Raw genomic sequence first — 16842 nt, 5'->3', positions numbered from 1 at the left:
CGAGTATTGAGTGTGAGCCTCACCCATGCATTTTAGGCCCAGTGGTCCACGGACTATGATGGTGGAATACCTTGGACTTGTATTCTTGGTGTATTTATTTGTTTATAGTGTAAATATTTATATATATATATATATATTTTTTATTACTGTATTTGAATAGATTACAAACGTTCGACTCATTTCCTTTTGTCCTTGCATTCTTCCAGGGGGGGTTGGGGGTTGTAAATGTAATGTTGCTGCATGTACTTGTGTGTGTGTTGTAGTGGGTGAGGGTGGTGGTGGGAGTGTTGCGTGTTGCGTGTGTGTGTCACTCTTTTTTCCCTCCCCTCTCACCTGTGTCGTAGGTGCAGTACTCACGTGGTCTTCGCCGCCGTCTTTGTTGTTCCTGGTAGAGAAGCAGGAAGATAAATGCTGGGAGTGTCTGGAGCTCGGGTTCCATGGTGTCCTGGTTCCTTGTGGGGTCTGTAGAGGTGAGCGTTTTCCCTTCCAAGTCCTGTTTCCGACGTGTTTTTGTTTGCGGTGAATCCGCCCCAGAAAAGGTGGCGGATTGGCCTGTTGTAATACAGTGGGCGGAACCTTGTCTTCCGTCTGTCTGTTGGCTGTGACCACCGCGGTGTTTGTTGCTACCGCCCTGGCGGTCGGAGTGTTAAAGTGGCTGTCTATGTTGGTGGTTTCCGCCACAGTCGTGATTCCATTTTTTTTTACCACCGGCCTGTTGGAGGTTTTACCGCCGCTTTAACGCCGACCGCCAGGGTTGTAATGGCCCCCTAAGCTCTTATCACACTGTAACCGGACGTCTCCGGACGCCGGTTTCCAGGACATTGTGCGGAACGGACGCGAGCCTGTGACGTCAGACGCCTTCGGCGTCTGGACGACAACCGAAAGAAAAGACGGACCAAAAGAGGACGAAGAGAGAGAGGAGACGGAAGTGGTATCTCGACGTGCGCGGCCGGAGGAGAAGGAGACCGGGACGCCGACGACAGAGAAGAAGGAACCCGCCGAAGGAACCGAGACCCCGAGAGAGAGAGGAGAGCCCCGGGGCTCTCCCGCCCCCGTCGGAGAGAAGCCGGGAGGCTGCCAAAGTGCCGGCCACGTCCCAGGAGGGGCGTGGCCATCTCAGGTACGTTCGTACCGCAGCTGGGGGTTTGCTAGAGGGTGGTTGTTAGGGAAAAGGGGAGCCAAGGGAAAGGAAGGGAGGTCCTGCCGGGAAGGGGAGGCCATATAACAAAGACCCCTAAAATAAAACCTAACCTCACAAAAACCAACCACCAGAGGATTTCTACAAGGAGGAGAAGGTCTGAGAACACCCATAGGGGGGAACCACAAACCAACGGGCAGTTAAACCCTCACTTCCCTTCACTTATACCTACCCCCCCCCTCACCGCCCTACTAACCCTATATACTTACCTTATATATATATCCCACTTACCTGTTTTGTTATCCTCCTTTCTATTTCTTTGGAGAGCCGGGCCCCTGACGAAGAGGAGGACCGGAGACCTTCCCAAGGCTGGACCGCGTTACTCACGGACTACCACCAAAACCCTGAAAGAGAAAAACAAGGGGGAACTTTTTTGTTAATTATTTCTGGATTGCAAGTGCGTTATCCGTGTGAACAAAACAAGGGATAAAAAGCCATCCTTAAAACCAAAACACTAATAAAATAACTAAAACCTACCTTCTGCGCCTGTTATCTTATTCCAATATCCCTTTTATGTGCTTCAGGGATAAAGAACCCATTACAGTGGTGTCAGAAGTGGGATATTGGAATAACTACATGTAGGAAGTTGGCTCTGTATGTGCTATTTCAAAGTAAGGAATAGCATGCACAGAGTCCAAGGGTTCCCCTTAGAGGTAAGATAGTGGCAAAAAGAGATAATACTAATGCTCTATTTTGTGGTAGTGTGGTCGAGCAGTAGGCTTATCCAAGGAGTAGTGTTAAGCATTTGTTGTACATACACATAGGCAATAAATGAGGTACACACACTCAGAGACAAATGAGGCCAATAGGTTTTTGTATAGAAAAATATCTTTTCTTAGTTTATTTTAAGAACCACAGGTTCAAATTCTACATGTAATATCTCATTCGAAAGGTATTGCAGGTAAGTACTTTAGGAACTTCAAATCATCAAAATTGCATGTATACTTTTCAAGTTATTCACAAATAGCTGTTTTAAAAGTGGACACAGTGCAATTTTCACAGTTCCTAGGGGAGGTAAGTATTTGTTAGGTTAACCAGGTAAGTAAGACACTTACAGGGCTTAGTTCTTGGTCCAAGGTAGCCCACCGTTGGGGGTTCAGAGCAACCCCAAAGTCACCACACCAGCAGCTCAGGGCCGGTCAGGTGCAGAGTTCAAAGTGGTGCCCAAAACACATAGGCTAGAATGGAGAGAAGGGGGTGCCCCGGTTCCGGTCTGCTTGCAGGTAAGTACCCGCGTCTTCGGAGGGCAGACCAGGGGGGTTTTGTAGGGCACCGGGGGGGACACAAGCCCACACAGAAATTTCACCCTCAGCGGCGCGGGGGCGGCCGGGTGCAGTGTAGAAACAAGCGTCGGGTTCGCAATGTTAGTCTATGAGAGATCTCGGGATCTCTTCAGCGCTGCAGGCAGGCAAGGGGGGGGTTCCTCGGGGAAACCTCCACTTGGGCAAGGGAGAGGGACTCCTGGGGGTCACTTCTCCAGTGAAAGTCCGGTCCTTCAGGTCCTGGGGGCTGCGGGTGCAGGGTCTCTCCCAGGCGTCGGGACTTTGGATTCAAAGAGTCGCGGTCAGGGGAAGCCTCGGGATTCCCTCTGCAGGCGGCGCTGTGGGGGCTCAGGGGGGACAGGTTTTGGTACTCACAGTATCAGAGTAGTCCTGGGGTCCCTCCTGAGGTGTTGGATCTCCACCAGCCGAGTCGGGGTCGCCGGGTGCAGTGTTGCAAGTCTCACGCTTCTTGCGGGGAGCTTGCAGGGTTCTTTCAAGGCTGCTGGAAACAAAGTTGCAGCCTTTCTTGGAGCAGGTCCGCTGTCCTCGGGAGTTTCTTGTCTTTTCGAAGTAGGGGCAGTCCTCAGAGGATGTCGAGGTCGCTGGTCCCTTTGGAAGGCGTCGCTGGAGCAGGATCTTTGGAAGGCAGGAGACAGGCCGGTGAGTTTCTGGAGCCAAGGCAGTTGTCGTCTTCTGGTCTTCCGCTGCAGGGGTTTTCAGCTGGGCAGTCCTTCTTCTTGTAGTTGCAGGAATCTAATTTTCTAGGGTTCAGGGTAGTCCTTAAATACTAAATTTAAGGGCGTGTTTAGGTCTGGGGGGTTAGTAGCCAATGGCTACTAGCCCTGAGGGTGGGTACACCCTCTTTGTGCCTCCTCCCAAGGGGAGGGGGTCACAATCCTAACCCTATTGGGGGAATCCTCCATCTGCAAGATGGAGGATTTCTAAAAGTTAGAGTCACTTCAGCTCAGGACACCTTAGGGGCTGTCCTGACTGGCCAGTGACTCCTTGTTTTTCTCATTATTTTCTCCGGCCTTGCCGCCAAAAGTGGGGCCTGGCCGGAGGGGGCGGGCAACTCCACTAGCTGGAGTGTCCTGCTGGGTTGGCACAAAGGAGGGGAGCCTTTGAGGCTCACCGCCAGGTGTGACAATTCCTGCCTGGGGGAGGTGTTAGCATCTCCACCCAGTGCAGGCTTTGTTACTGGCCTCAGAGTGACAAAGGCACTCTCCCCATGGGGCCAGCAACATGTCTCGGTTTGTGGCAGGCTGCTAAAACTAGTCAGCCTACACAGATAGTCGGTTAAGTTTCAGGGGGCACCTCTAAGGTGCCCTCTGGGGTGTATTTTACAATAAAATGTACACTGGCATCAGTGTGCATTTATTGTGCTGAGAAGTTTGATACCAAACTTCCCAGTTTTCAGTGTAGCCATTATGGTGCTGTGGAGTTCGTGTTTGACAAACTCCCAGACCATATACTCTTATGGCTACCCTGCACTTACAATGTCTAAGGTTTTGTTTAGACACTGTAGGGGTACCATGCTCATGCACTGGTACCCTCACCTATGGTATAGTGCACCCTGCCTTAGGGCTGTAAGGCCTGCTAGAGGGGTGTCTTACCTATACTGCATAGGCAGTGAGAGGCTGGCATGGCACCCTGAGGGGAGTGCCATGTCGACTTACTCGTTTTGTCCTCACTAGCACACACAAGCTGGCAAGCAGAGTGTCTGTGCTTAGTGAGAGGTCTCCAGGGTGGCATAAGACATGCTGCAGCCCTTAGAGACCTTCCTTGGCATCAGGGCCCTTGGTACTAGAAGTACCAGTTACAAGGGACTTATCTGGATGCCAGGGTCTGCCAATTGTGGATACAAAAGTACAGGTTAGGGAAAGAACACTGGTGCTGGGGCCTGGTTAGCAGGCCTCAGCACACTTTCAATTGTAAACATAGCATCAGCAAAGGCAAAAAGTCAGGGGGCAACCATGCCAAGGAGGCATTTCCTTACACAACCCCCCCCCAAACGAAAGAGGATGAGACTAACCTTTCCCAAGAGAGTCTTCATTTTCTAAGTGGAAGAACCTGGAAAGGCCATCTGCATTGGCATGGGCAGTCCCAGGTCTGTGTTCCACTATAAAGTCCATTCCCTGTAGGGAGATGGACCACCTCAACAGTTTAGGATTTTCACCTTTCATTTGCATCAGCCATTTGAGAGGTCTGTGGTCAGTTTGAACTAGGAAGTGAGTCCCAAAGAGGTATGGTCTCAGCTTCTTCAGGGACCAAACCACAGCAAAGGCCTCCCTCTCAATGGCACTCCAACGCTGCTCCCTGGGGAGTAACCTCCTGCTAATGAAAGCAACAGGCTGGTCAAGGCCATCATCATTTGTTTGGGACAAAACTGCCCCTATCCCATGTTCAGAGGCATCAGTCTGCACAATGAACTGCTTAGAATAATCTGGAGCTTTTAGAACTGGTGCTGAGCACATTGCCTGTTTCAGGGTGTCAAAGGCCTGTAGGCATTCCACAGTCCAGTTCACTTTCTTGGGCATTTTCTTGGAGGTGAGTTCAGTGAGGGCTGTCACAATGGATCCATATCCCTTCACAAACCTCCTGTAATACCCAGTCAAGCCAAGGAATGCCCTGACTTGAGTCTGGGTTTTTGGAGCTACCCAGTCCAGAATAGTCTGGATCTTGGGTTGGAGTGGCTGAACTTGGCCTCCACCTACAAGGTGTCCCAAGTAAACCACAGTTCCCTGCCCTATCTGGCATTTGGATGCTTTGATAGAGAGACCTGCAGATTGCAGAGCCTTCAAAACCTTCCTCAGGTGGACCAGGTGATCCTGCCAGGTGGAGCTAAAGACAGCAATATCATCAAGATAAGCTGTGCTAAAGGACTCCAAGCCAGCAAGGACTTGATTCACCAACCTTTGGAAGGTGGCAGGGGCATTCTTTAAACCAAAGGGCATAACAGTAAACTGATAATGCCCATCAGGTGTGGAGAATGCTGTTTTCTCTTTTGCTCCAGGTGCCATTTTTATTTGCCAGTACCCTGCTGTCAAGTCAAAGGTACTTAAGAATTTGGCAGCACCTAATTTATCTATGAGCTCATCAGCTCTTGGAATTGGATGAGCATCTGTCTTGGTGACAGAATTGAGCCCTCTGTAGTCCACACAAAACCTCATCTCTTTCTTTCCATCTTTGGTGTGAGGTTTGGGGACTAAGACCACTGGGCTAGCCCAGGGGCTGTCAGAGCGCTCAATTACTCCCAATTCCAGCATCTTGTGGACTTCCACCTTGATGCTTTCCTTAACATGGTCAGATTGTCTAAAGATTTTGTTCTTGACAGGCATGCTGTCTCCTGTGTCCACATCATGGGTACACAGGTGTGTCTGACCAGGGGTTAAGGAGAAGAGTTCAGGAAACTGTTGTAGGACTCTCCTACAATCAGCTTGCTGTTGGCCAGAGAGGGTGTCTGAGTAGATCACTCCATCTACTGTGCCATCTTTTGGGTCTGATGACAGAAGATCAGGGAGAGGTTCACTCTCTGCCTCCTGATCCTCATCTGTTACCATCAACAGATTGACATCAGCCCTGTCGTGGAAGAGCTTAAGGCGGTTTACATGGATCACCCTCTTGGGGCTCCTGCTTGTGCCCAGGTCCACCAGGTAGGTGACCTGACTCTTCCTTTCTAGTACTGGGTAAGGGCCACTCCATTTGTCCTGGAGTGCCCTGGGAGCCACAGGCTCCAGAACCCAGACTTTCTGCCCTGGTTGGAACTCAACCAGTGCAGCCTTTTGGTCATACCAAAACTTCTGGAGCTGTTGGCTGGCCTCAAGGTTTTTGGTTGCCTTTTCCATGTACTCTGCCATTCTAGAGCGAAGGCCAAGTACATAGTCCACTATGTCCTGTTTAGGCTCATGGAGAGGTCTCTCCCAGCCTTCTTTAACAAGGGCAAGTGGTCCCCTTACAGGATGACCAAACAGAAGTTCAAAGGGTGAGAATCCTACTCCCTTCTGTGGCACCTCTCTGTAAGCGAAAAGCAGACATGGCAAGAGGACATCCCATCTCCTTTTGAGTTTTTCTGGGAGCCCCATGATCATGCCTTTTAATGTCTTGTTGAATCTCTCAACCAAGCCATTAGTTTGTGGATGGTATGGTGTAGTGAATTTGTAAGTCACTCCACACTCATTCCACATGTGTTTTAGGTATGCTGACATGAAGTTGGTACCTCTGTCAGACACCACCTCCTTAGGGAAACCCACTCTGGTAAAGATACCAATGAGGGCCTTGGCTACTGCAGGGGCAGTAGTCGACCTAAGGGGAATAGCTTCAGGATACCTGGTAGCATGATCCACTACTACCAGGATATACATATTTCCTGAGGCTGTGGGAGGTTCCAGTGGACCAACTATGTCCACACCCACTCTTTCAAAGGGGACCCCCACCACTGGAAGTGGAATGAGGGGGGCCTTTGGGTGCCCACCTGTCTTACCACTGGCTTGACAGGTGGGGCAGGAGAGGCAAAACTCCTTAACCATGTTGGACATATTGGGCCAGTAGAAGTGGTTGACTAACCTCTCCCACGTCTTGGTTTGTCCCAAATGTCCAGCAAGGGGAATGTCATGGGCCAATGTTAGGATGAACTTCCTGAACAGCTGAGGCACTACCACTCTCCTAGTGGCACCAGGTTTGGGGTCTCTGGCCTCAGTGTACAGGAGCCCATCTTCCCAATAGACCCTATGTGTTCCATTTTTCTTGCCTTTGGACTCTTCAGCAGCTTGCTGCCTAAGGCCTTCAAGAGAGGGACAGGTTTCTTGTTCCTTACACAGCTCCTCCCTTGAGGGTCCCCCTGGGCCTAAGAGCTCAACCTGGTAAGGTTCAAGCTCCAAAGGCTCAGTTCCCTCAGAGGGCAGAACTTCTTCCTGAGAAGAGAGGTTCCCTTTCTTTTGCTGTGTTGCAGTTGGTTTCCCAACTGACTTTCCTTTCCTCTTGGTAGGCTGGGCCATTCTTCCAGACTCCAGCTCTACTTGTTCACCCTGTGCCTTGCACTGTGCTCTTGTTTTCACACACACCAGTTCAGGGATACCCAGCATTGCTGCATGGGTTTTTAGTTCTACCTCAGCCCATGCTGAGGACTCCAGGTCATTTCCAAGCAGACAGTCCACTGGGATATTTGAGGAGACCACCACCTGTTTCAGGCCATTGACCCCTCCCCATTCTAAAGTAACCATTGCCATGGGATGTACTTTTCTCTGATTGTCAGCGTTGGTGACTGTGTAAGTTTTTCCAGTCAGGTATTGGCCAGGGGAAACCAGTTTCTCTGTCACCATGGTGACACTGGCACCTGTATCCCTCAGGCCCTCTATTCTAGTCCCATTAATTAAGAGTTGCTGTCTGTATTTTTGCATGTTAGGCGGCCAGACAGCTAGTGTGGCTAAATCCACCCCACCCTCAGAAACTAGAGTAGCTTCAGTGTGGACCCTGATTTGCTCTGGGCACACTGTTGATCCCACTTGGAGACTAGCCATACCAGTGTTACCTGGATGGGAGTTTGGAGTGGAACCTTTCTTGGGACAGGCCTTGTCTCCAGTTTGGTGTCCATGCTGTTTACAGCTATGACACCAGGCCTTTTTGGGATCAAAGTTTTTACCCTTGTACCCATTGTTTTGTGAAGAGGCTCTGGGCCCACCCTCCTGTGCAGGTTTTTGGGGGCCTGTAGAAGACTCTTTACTATTTTTAGTTTTGGTTGTCTCATCACCCTTCCCCTGGGGAGTCTTTGTGACCCCTTTCTTTTGGTCACCCCCTGTTGAAGTCTTGGACACCCTTGTCTTGACCCAATGGTCCGCCTTCTTTCCCAATTCTTGGGGAGAAATTGGTCCTAGGTCTACCAGATGCTGATGCAGTTTATCATTGAAACAATTACTTAACAGGTGTTCTTTCACAAATAAATTGTACAGCCCATCATAATTACTTACACCACTGCCTTGAATCCAACCATCTAGTGTTTTCACTGAGTAGTCAACAAAGTCAACCCAGGTCTGGCTCGAGGATTTTTGAGCCCCCCTGAACCTAATCCTGTACTCCTCAGTGGAGAATCCAAAGCCCTCAATCAGGGTACCCTTCATGAGGTCATAAGATTCTGCATCTTTTCCAGAGAGTGTGAGGAGTCTATCCCTACACTTTCCAGTGAACATTTCCCAAAGGAGAGCACCCCAGTGAGATCTGTTCACTTTTCTGGTTACACAAGCCCTCTCAAAAGCTGTGAACCACTTGGTGATGTCATCACCATCTTCAAATTTTGTCACAATCCCTTTGGGGATTTTTAACATGTCAGGAGAATCTCTGACCCTATTTATATTGCTGCCACCATTGATGGGTCCTAGGCCCATCTCTTGTCTTTCCCTTTCTATGGCTAGGAGCTGTCTCTCTAAAGCCAATCTTTTGGCCATCCTGGCTAACAGGAGGTCATCTTCACTGAGAGCATCCTCAGTGATTTCAGAAATGTGGGACCCTCCTGTGAGGGACTCACTATTTCTGACTAACACAGTTGGAGACAGGACTTGAGGGGTCCTGTTCTCCCTATTTAGGACTGGAGGAGGGACATTGGCCTCCAAGTCACTAATTTCTTCCTCTGTGAGGTCATCATCAGAGGGGTTGGCTTTTTCAAACTCTGCCAACAGCTCCTGGAGCTGAATTTTGGTAGGTCTGGAGCCAATGGTTATTTTTTTGATATTACAGAGAGACCTTAGCTCCCTCATCTTAAGATGGAGGTAAGGTGTGGTGTCGAGTTCCACCACATTCATCTCTGTATCAGACATTATTTTGCTAAAAGTTGGAAGACTTTTTAAAGAATCTAAAACTGTTTCTAGAATCTAATTTCAAACTTTTAACAAACTTTTAAACTCTAAAAGACAATGCTAAACAGGGACTTAACACACAAGGCCCTAGCAGGACTTTTAAGAATTCAGAAAAATTTCAAATTGCAAAAATGAATTTCTAATGACAATTTTGGAATTTGTCGTGTGATCAGGTATTGGCTGAGTAGTCCAGCAAATGCAAAGTCTTGTACCCCACCGCTGATCCACCAATGTAGGAAGTTGGCTCTGTATGTGCTATTTCAAAGTAAGGAATAGCATGCACAGAGTCCAAGGGTTCCCCTTAGAGGTAAGATAGTGGCAAAAAGAGATAATACTAATGCTCTATTTTGTGGTAGTGTGGTCGAGCAGTAGGCTTATCCAAGGAGTAGTGTTAAGCATTTGTTGTACATACACATAGGCAATAAATGAGGTACACACACTCAGAGACAAATCCAGCCAATAGGTTTTTGTATAGAAAAATATCTTTTCTTAGTTTATTTTAAGAACCACAGGTTCAAATTCTACATGTAATATCTCATTCGAAAGGTATTGCAGGTAAGTACTTTAGGAACTTCAAATCATCAAAATTGCATGTATACTTTTCAAGTTATTCACAAATAGCTGTTTTAAAAGTGGACACTTAGTGCAATTTTCACAGTTCCTAGGGGAGGTAAGTATTTGTTAGGTTAACCAGGTAAGTAAGACACTTACAGGGCTTAGTTCTTGGTCCAAGGTAGCCCACCGTTGGGGGTTCAGAGCAACCCCAAAGTCACCACACCAGCAGCTCAGGGCCGGTCAGGTGCAGAGTTCAAAGTGGTGCCCAAAACACATAGGCTAGAATGGAGAGAAGGGGGTGCCCCGGTTCCGGTCTGCTTGCAGGTAAGTACCCGCGTCTTCGGAGGGCAGACCAGGGGGGTTTTGTAGGGCACCGGGGGGGACACAAGCCCACACAGAAATTTCACCCTCAGCGGCGCGGAGGCGGCCGGGTGCAGTGTAGAAACAAGCGTCGGGTTCGCAATGTTAGTCTATGAGAGATCTCGGGATCTCTTCAGCGCTGCAGGCAGGCAAGGGGGGGGTTCCTCTGGGAAACCTCCACTTGGTCAAGGGAGAGGGACTCCTGGGGGTCACTTCTCCAGTGAAAGTCCGGTCCTTCAGGTCCTGGGGGCTGCGGGTGCAGGGTCTCTCCCAGGCGTCGGGACTTTGGATTCAAAGAGTCGCGGTCAGGGGAAGCCTCGGGATTCCCTCTGCAGGCGGCGCTGTGGGGGCTCAGGGGGGACAGGTTTTGGTACTCACAGTATCAGAGTAGTCCTGGGGTCCCTCCTGAGGTGTTGGATCTCCACCAGCCGAGTCGGGGTCGCCGGGTGCAGTGTTGCAAGTCTCACGCTTCTTGCGGGGAGCTTGCAGGGTTCTTTCAAGGCTGCTGGAAACAAAGTTGCAGCCTTTCTTGGAGCAGGTCCGCTGTCCTCGGGAGTTTCTTGTCTTTTCGAAGTAGGGGCAGTCCTCAGAGGATGTCGAGGTCGCTGGTCCCTTTGGAAGGCGTCGCTGGAGCAGGATCTTTGGAAGGCAGGAGACAGGCCGGTGAGTTTCTGGAGCCAAGGCAGTTGTCGTCTTCTGGTCTTCCGCTGCAGGGGTTTTCAGCTGGGCAGTCCTTCTTCTTGTAGTTGCAGGAATCTAATTTTCTAGGGTTCAGGGTAGTCCTTAAATACTAAATTTAAGGGCGTGTTTAGGTCTGGGGGGTTAGTAGCCAATGGCTACTAGCCCTGAGGGTGGGTACACCCTCTTTGTGCCTCCTCCCAAGGGGAGGGGGTCACAATCCTAACCCTATTGGGGGAATCCTCCATCTGCAAGATGGAGGATTTCTAAAAGTTAGAGTCACTTCAGCTCAGGACACCTTAGGGGCTGTCCTGACTGGCCAGTGACTCCTCCTTGTTTTTCTCATTATTTTCTCCGGCCTTGCCGCCAAAAGTGGGGCCTGGCCGGAGGGGGCGGGCAACTCCACTAGCTGGAGTGTCCTGCTGGGTTGGCACAAAGGAGGGGAGCCTTTGAGGCTCACCGCCAGGTGTGACAATTCCTGCCTGGGGGAGGTGTTAGCATCTCCACCCAGTGCAGGCTTTGTTACTGGCCTCAGAGTGACAAAGGCACTCTCCCCATGGGGCCAGCAACATGTCTCGGTTTGTGGCAGGCTGCTAAAACTAGTCAGCCTACACAGATAGTCGGTTAAGTTTCAGGGGGCACCTCTAAGGTGCCCTCTGGGGTGTATTTTACAATAAAATGTACACTGGCATCAGTGTGCATTTATTGTGCTGAGAAGTTTGATACCAAACTTCCCAGTTTTCAGTGTAGCCATTATGGTGCTGTGGAGTTCGTGTTTGACAAACTCCCAGACCATATACTCTTATGGCTACCCTGCACCTACAATGTCTAAGGTTTTGTTTAGACACTGTAGGGGTACCATACTCATGCACTGGTACCCTCACCTATGGTATAGTGCACCCTGCCTTAGGGCTGTAAGGCCTGCTAGAGGGGTGTCTTACCTATACTGCATAGGCAGTGAGAGGCTGGCATGGCACCCTGAGGGGAGTGCCATGTCGACTTACTCGTTTTGTCCTCACTAGCACACACAAGCTGGCAAGCAGAGTGTCTGTGCTTAGTGAGAGGTCTCCAGGGTGGCATAAGACATGCTGCAGCCCTTAGAGACCTTCCTTGGCATCAGGGCCCTTGGTACTAGAAGTACCAGTTACAAGGGACTTATCTGGATGCCAGGGTCTGCCAATTGTGGATACAAAAGTACAGGTTAGGGAAAGAACACTGGTGCTGGGGCCTGGTTAGCAGGCATCAGCACACTTTCAATTGTAAACATAGCATCAGCAAAGGCAAAAAGTCAGGGGGCAACCATGCCAAGGAGGCATTTCCTTACACTACAGGTAACCAAAGACGATGGAGGGCACACCCAGCCTATCGGAGATGATGCAGCAGCTAGCCGCAGGGCAGAGGCATCTGCAAGTAGTATGGGAAGAGCAACAGAAGGAGGCTAAAGTGGAAAGGGAGGCCCTACAAAGCGCTCTGAAAAGTCAGGCCACTATCATGGCCAACAATCAGTTGGTCCATGAGACTGCAATCAAAAACCTCACGGACACTATTGCCGCTACCCGGGTACATCCGAACGTACCCAGTTCGGTCCTGCAGCGATATCAGGAAGGCGAAGACCCGGATGCCTTTTTCACGAATTTCGAGCGGGTTGCTACTTCCGCCACCTGGCCCCCGGATAGGTGGGGCCAATACATCGCCCCGTTATTGACAGGAACTCTCCAAGCGGCTTATCAAGCGGTAAACCCCGGCGGAACGACACCCTATCAGGATATTAAGAAGAGTATCCTGGAGCGGGTGGGGTTTGATACAGAACATTATAGGGTCCGGTTTAGGAAAGCCAAGTGGGGACCCTCCGAGAATCCCCGGGCCCTATATTTTCGAATTAAGGACTTAGGACTCAAATGGCTAGGTCCCATTGGGACCAATAGGGAGGATATCATTGAGGTTGTTCTCCTAGAACAATATCTAGATGCTCTACCTACCAATACCCGTAATTGGATCAAGCAACACCCAAGTCCAGATACTAACACCACTATTGAATTAGCCTGTGCCTTTCACCGCTCCCTCAAGTTCAAAATCCCTCCCGTACGGCCAACACTTAACCCCCTCCGACAGAACCTCGGACCCTCCCCATCCCTAGGGCGAAAACCAACCGAGGATCCGGGAAAATTACGAGGTCCAGAAAGACCCTATATGCAACAACCACAGTGTTTTAGCTGTGGAGAGTGGGGACATATCGCCCGGGTTTGCCCACTGAAATCAGAAAAGTCAGAGCCGATGGAAATAGGAGTCACCAGGGGGAGAGTCTTCTATACAGGGGGAAAGGAAACCCGATACAAGAAGAGACTTGTTATCAATGGAAGAACCACAGTAGCGCTCATCGACTCAGGGTGCAGCCAATCTGTAATTCGTGCTGATTTATTGGAAAAACCCCTTTTTGCTTCAGGGCTTACAGTATCCATATGTTGTATTCATGGAGATACAAGAGAATACCCCCTAATCTGGACAACTTTGTCCTGGGATGGAAAAGAAGTCCCCATAAGGATGGGGGTGGTGGAACGATTAGTCGAAGAAGCTATCATAGGAACCGACTTCCCTGACTTTTCGGAACTTCTTGACAGTACAAAAGACTCTGAAAACATGAGCACATGGTGGAAAAGAGCTCCTTTTTCTAGTACACCAATAACACCACCGGTGCTTAAATACCGACCCTCCCGAAAAGAAAAGAGAGAAACCCGAAGAGTCTTTGCCCAAGGAAACATGAGTCCAGATAGGGTAATTACAAAGGTCCTTACTCTTACTGACCTTCCCCCATTCCGTAGTTGTCAAAGGGAAGATCCGAGTTTGATCCATGCCTGGAAAAATGCCCGACCCCGGGAACCCCAAGACAAAAGCCCCTCTTTTACCATAATCAGAAACCTGTTGTACCGTGTCACTGGTAATAACCGAGAAGAAAAGAAGCAGCTATTAGTCCCCGAACCTTATAGACCACAAGTCCTACACCTAGCCCATAGCCAGCCAGGGGGGGGTCACTATGGCAGGGAAAAAACGGAAGAATATCTGTTGAGGAAGTTTTACTGGCCGGGGGTCTTTTCACAGATTAGGAGGTTTTGTCAGCAATGTCCCAAATGCCAAATGATTGATCCTGGTCCCAAAAGAAGAGCCCCCTTACAACCGTTGCCCATTATAGACATCCCTTTTTCAAGAATAGGAATGGACATTGTAGGTCCTCTCCTACCTTCTTCTAGAGGATACCGTTATATACTGGTATTGGTGGATTATGCCACCAGATACCCAGAAGCCATCCCACTCAGCAGTATTAACTCCAAGAGCGTAGCTCATGCAATGATAGGGTTCTTCTCCCGAATAGGCTTTCCCTGAGAAATTTTAACAGACCAAGGTACCCAGTTCATGTCCAACTTGATGTCACAAATATGTCAACTTCTGGGGATCAAACAGTTACGGACAGCGGTTTATCATCCTCAAACGGATGGTTTGGTAGAAAGGTATAACCGCACTCTGAAAACTCTACTAAAGAAATCTATTTCAGAGACAGGTAAGGACTGGGATAGAAAACTCCCCTTAGTGTTATACGCTATCAGGACCCATGAACAAGCTTCCACGGGCCATAGTCCATTTGAATTATTGTTCGGACGACAGCCCAGGACCTTGTTAGATATGGCTGCCGAGTTATGGGAGGAGGAGGACGGAGAAAAATCCCTCTTAGAATATACCCAGGAGTTAAAAACCAACATCCAAAATGTGTGGGAAAATGTAAGGGAGCATATGGAAAAGGCTCAAGAAAAGCAGAAAAGATATTACGACAGGAATACCCAATTAAGGACCTTTACCATAGGTGATAGTGCTTCTCCCTAGCTCAGACAACAAGTTGCTGGCAAAGTGGCAGGGACCTTATAAAGTGATAGGGGTAATAACCCCCGTGACCTATAAGATCCAGCTCACAGATAGTTCCAACCAGTCCCAGATCTTTCATGTCAATCTATTGAAAAAGTGGGAAGAGCCACAGGGAGAACCAACCAGGGGATGCCTAGTTAACACCGTTAAGGAGTTGGAGATAGGGTGGTGTCCCACTGAGCATCCTAGCGGAAACGAGGTGCCTCCCATAAATAGCGAAATCTCAATCCAACAGAGTGAGCAATTAAATCAGCTCCTCCATGTTCATGCCCATGTGTTCTCCTCGATACCAGGCAAGACCAAGCTGGTGCATCATCAAATCATAACCCCACCTGGCAAGGTCATACGCTTACGGCCATATCGTATCCCAGAAGCTAGAAAGATCCTGGTAGAAAACGAAATAGAAAAGATGTTAGACCTAGGCGTTATAGAGCCTTCCCAGAGTCCCTGGTGTTCCCCGGTGGTATTAGTGCCAAAGCCAGATGGGTCCATACGTTTCTGTATTGAATTTAGACAAGTCAATTCTATATCCCAGTTTGATACATATCCCCTTCCAAGGGTAGACGAACTCTTAGAGAAGTTGGGAAAAGCTAGGTACATGTCTACACTCGACTTGACCAAAGGCTATTGGCAGATTCCTTTGACGCCAGAAGATAAAGAGAAAACGGCCTTCTCTACCCCCTCTGGGTTATACCATTTTAAGGTTCTCCCTTTCGGGTTACATGGGGCACCCGCCACCTTCCAACGTCTCATCGACACCATTCTACGACCTCATACCAGATACGCTGCCGCTGACACTTCACTGTCCCCTTTCACCTCCAAACGGATGCCTCAGACGTGGGTCTGGGGGCCGTGCTTTTTCAGAAAGATGGGAAAGGTATTAGTCACCCCGTGGTCTTTATTAGCCGTAAACTGTTTCCCAGGGAGCGAAACTATCCCATTATTGAGCGAGAATGTCTCGCCATCAAGTGGGCACTTGAGAGCCTTCAATATTACCTCCTGGGAAGATCCTTTCTATTATATACGGACCACGCTCCCCTCACCTGGCTATCGAGGTATAAAGATACTAACAGTTGCATATTGAGATGGTTTATGGAGCTTCAACCTTTCTCCTTCCAGGTTTGCCATCTCCCTGGTGATCTTATGGGACAGGCTGACTATTTATCCCGGTTCCCGGGACCTTTGGGTCTCGAACAGCCCCATTTAAGGGAGGGGATGTGTAACCGGACGTCTCCGGACGCCGGTTTCCAGGACATTGTGCGGAACGGACGCGAGCCTGTGACGTCAGACGCCTTCGCCGTCTGGACGACAACCGAAAGAAAAGACGGACCAAAAGAGGACGAAGAGAGAGAGGAGACGGAAGTGGTATCTCGACGTGCGCGGCCGGAGGAGAAGGAGACCGGGACGCCGACGACAGAGAAGAAGGAACCCGCCGAAGGAACCGAGACCCCGAGAGAGAGAGGAGAGCCCCGGGGCTCTCCCGCCCCCGTCGGAGAGAAGCTGGGAGGCTGCCAAAGTGCCGGCCACGTCCCAGGAGGGGCGTGGCCATCTCAGGTACGTTCGTACCGCAGCTGGGGGTTTGCTAGAGGGTGGTTGTTAGGGAAAAGGGGAGCCAAGGGAAAGGAAGGGAGGTCCTGCCGGGAAGGGGAGGCCATATAACAAAGACCCCTAAAATAAAACCTAACCTCACAAAAACCAACCACCAGAGGATTTCTACAAGGAGGAGAAGGTCTGAGAACACCCATAGGGGGGAACCACAAACCAACGGGCAGTTAAACCCTCACTTCCCTTCACTTATACCTACCCCCCCCCTCACCGCCCTACTAACCCTATATACTTACCTTATATATATATCCCACTTACCTGTTTTGTTATCCTCCTTTCTATTTCTTTGGAGAGCCGGGCCCCTGTCGAAGAGGAGGACCGGAGACCTTCCCAAGGCTGGACCGCGTTACTCACGGACTACCACCAAAACCCTGAAAGAGAAAAACAAGGGGGAACTTTTTTGTTAATTATTTCTGGATTGCAAGTG

The sequence above is a fragment of the Pleurodeles waltl genome, chromosome 3_1 (assembly GCF_031143425.1).
Source record: "Pleurodeles waltl isolate 20211129_DDA chromosome 3_1, aPleWal1.hap1.20221129, whole genome shotgun sequence".
NCBI classification, from domain to species: domain Eukaryota; kingdom Metazoa; phylum Chordata; class Amphibia; order Caudata; family Salamandridae; genus Pleurodeles; species Pleurodeles waltl.
This window is presented reverse-complemented; position numbering follows the sequence as displayed.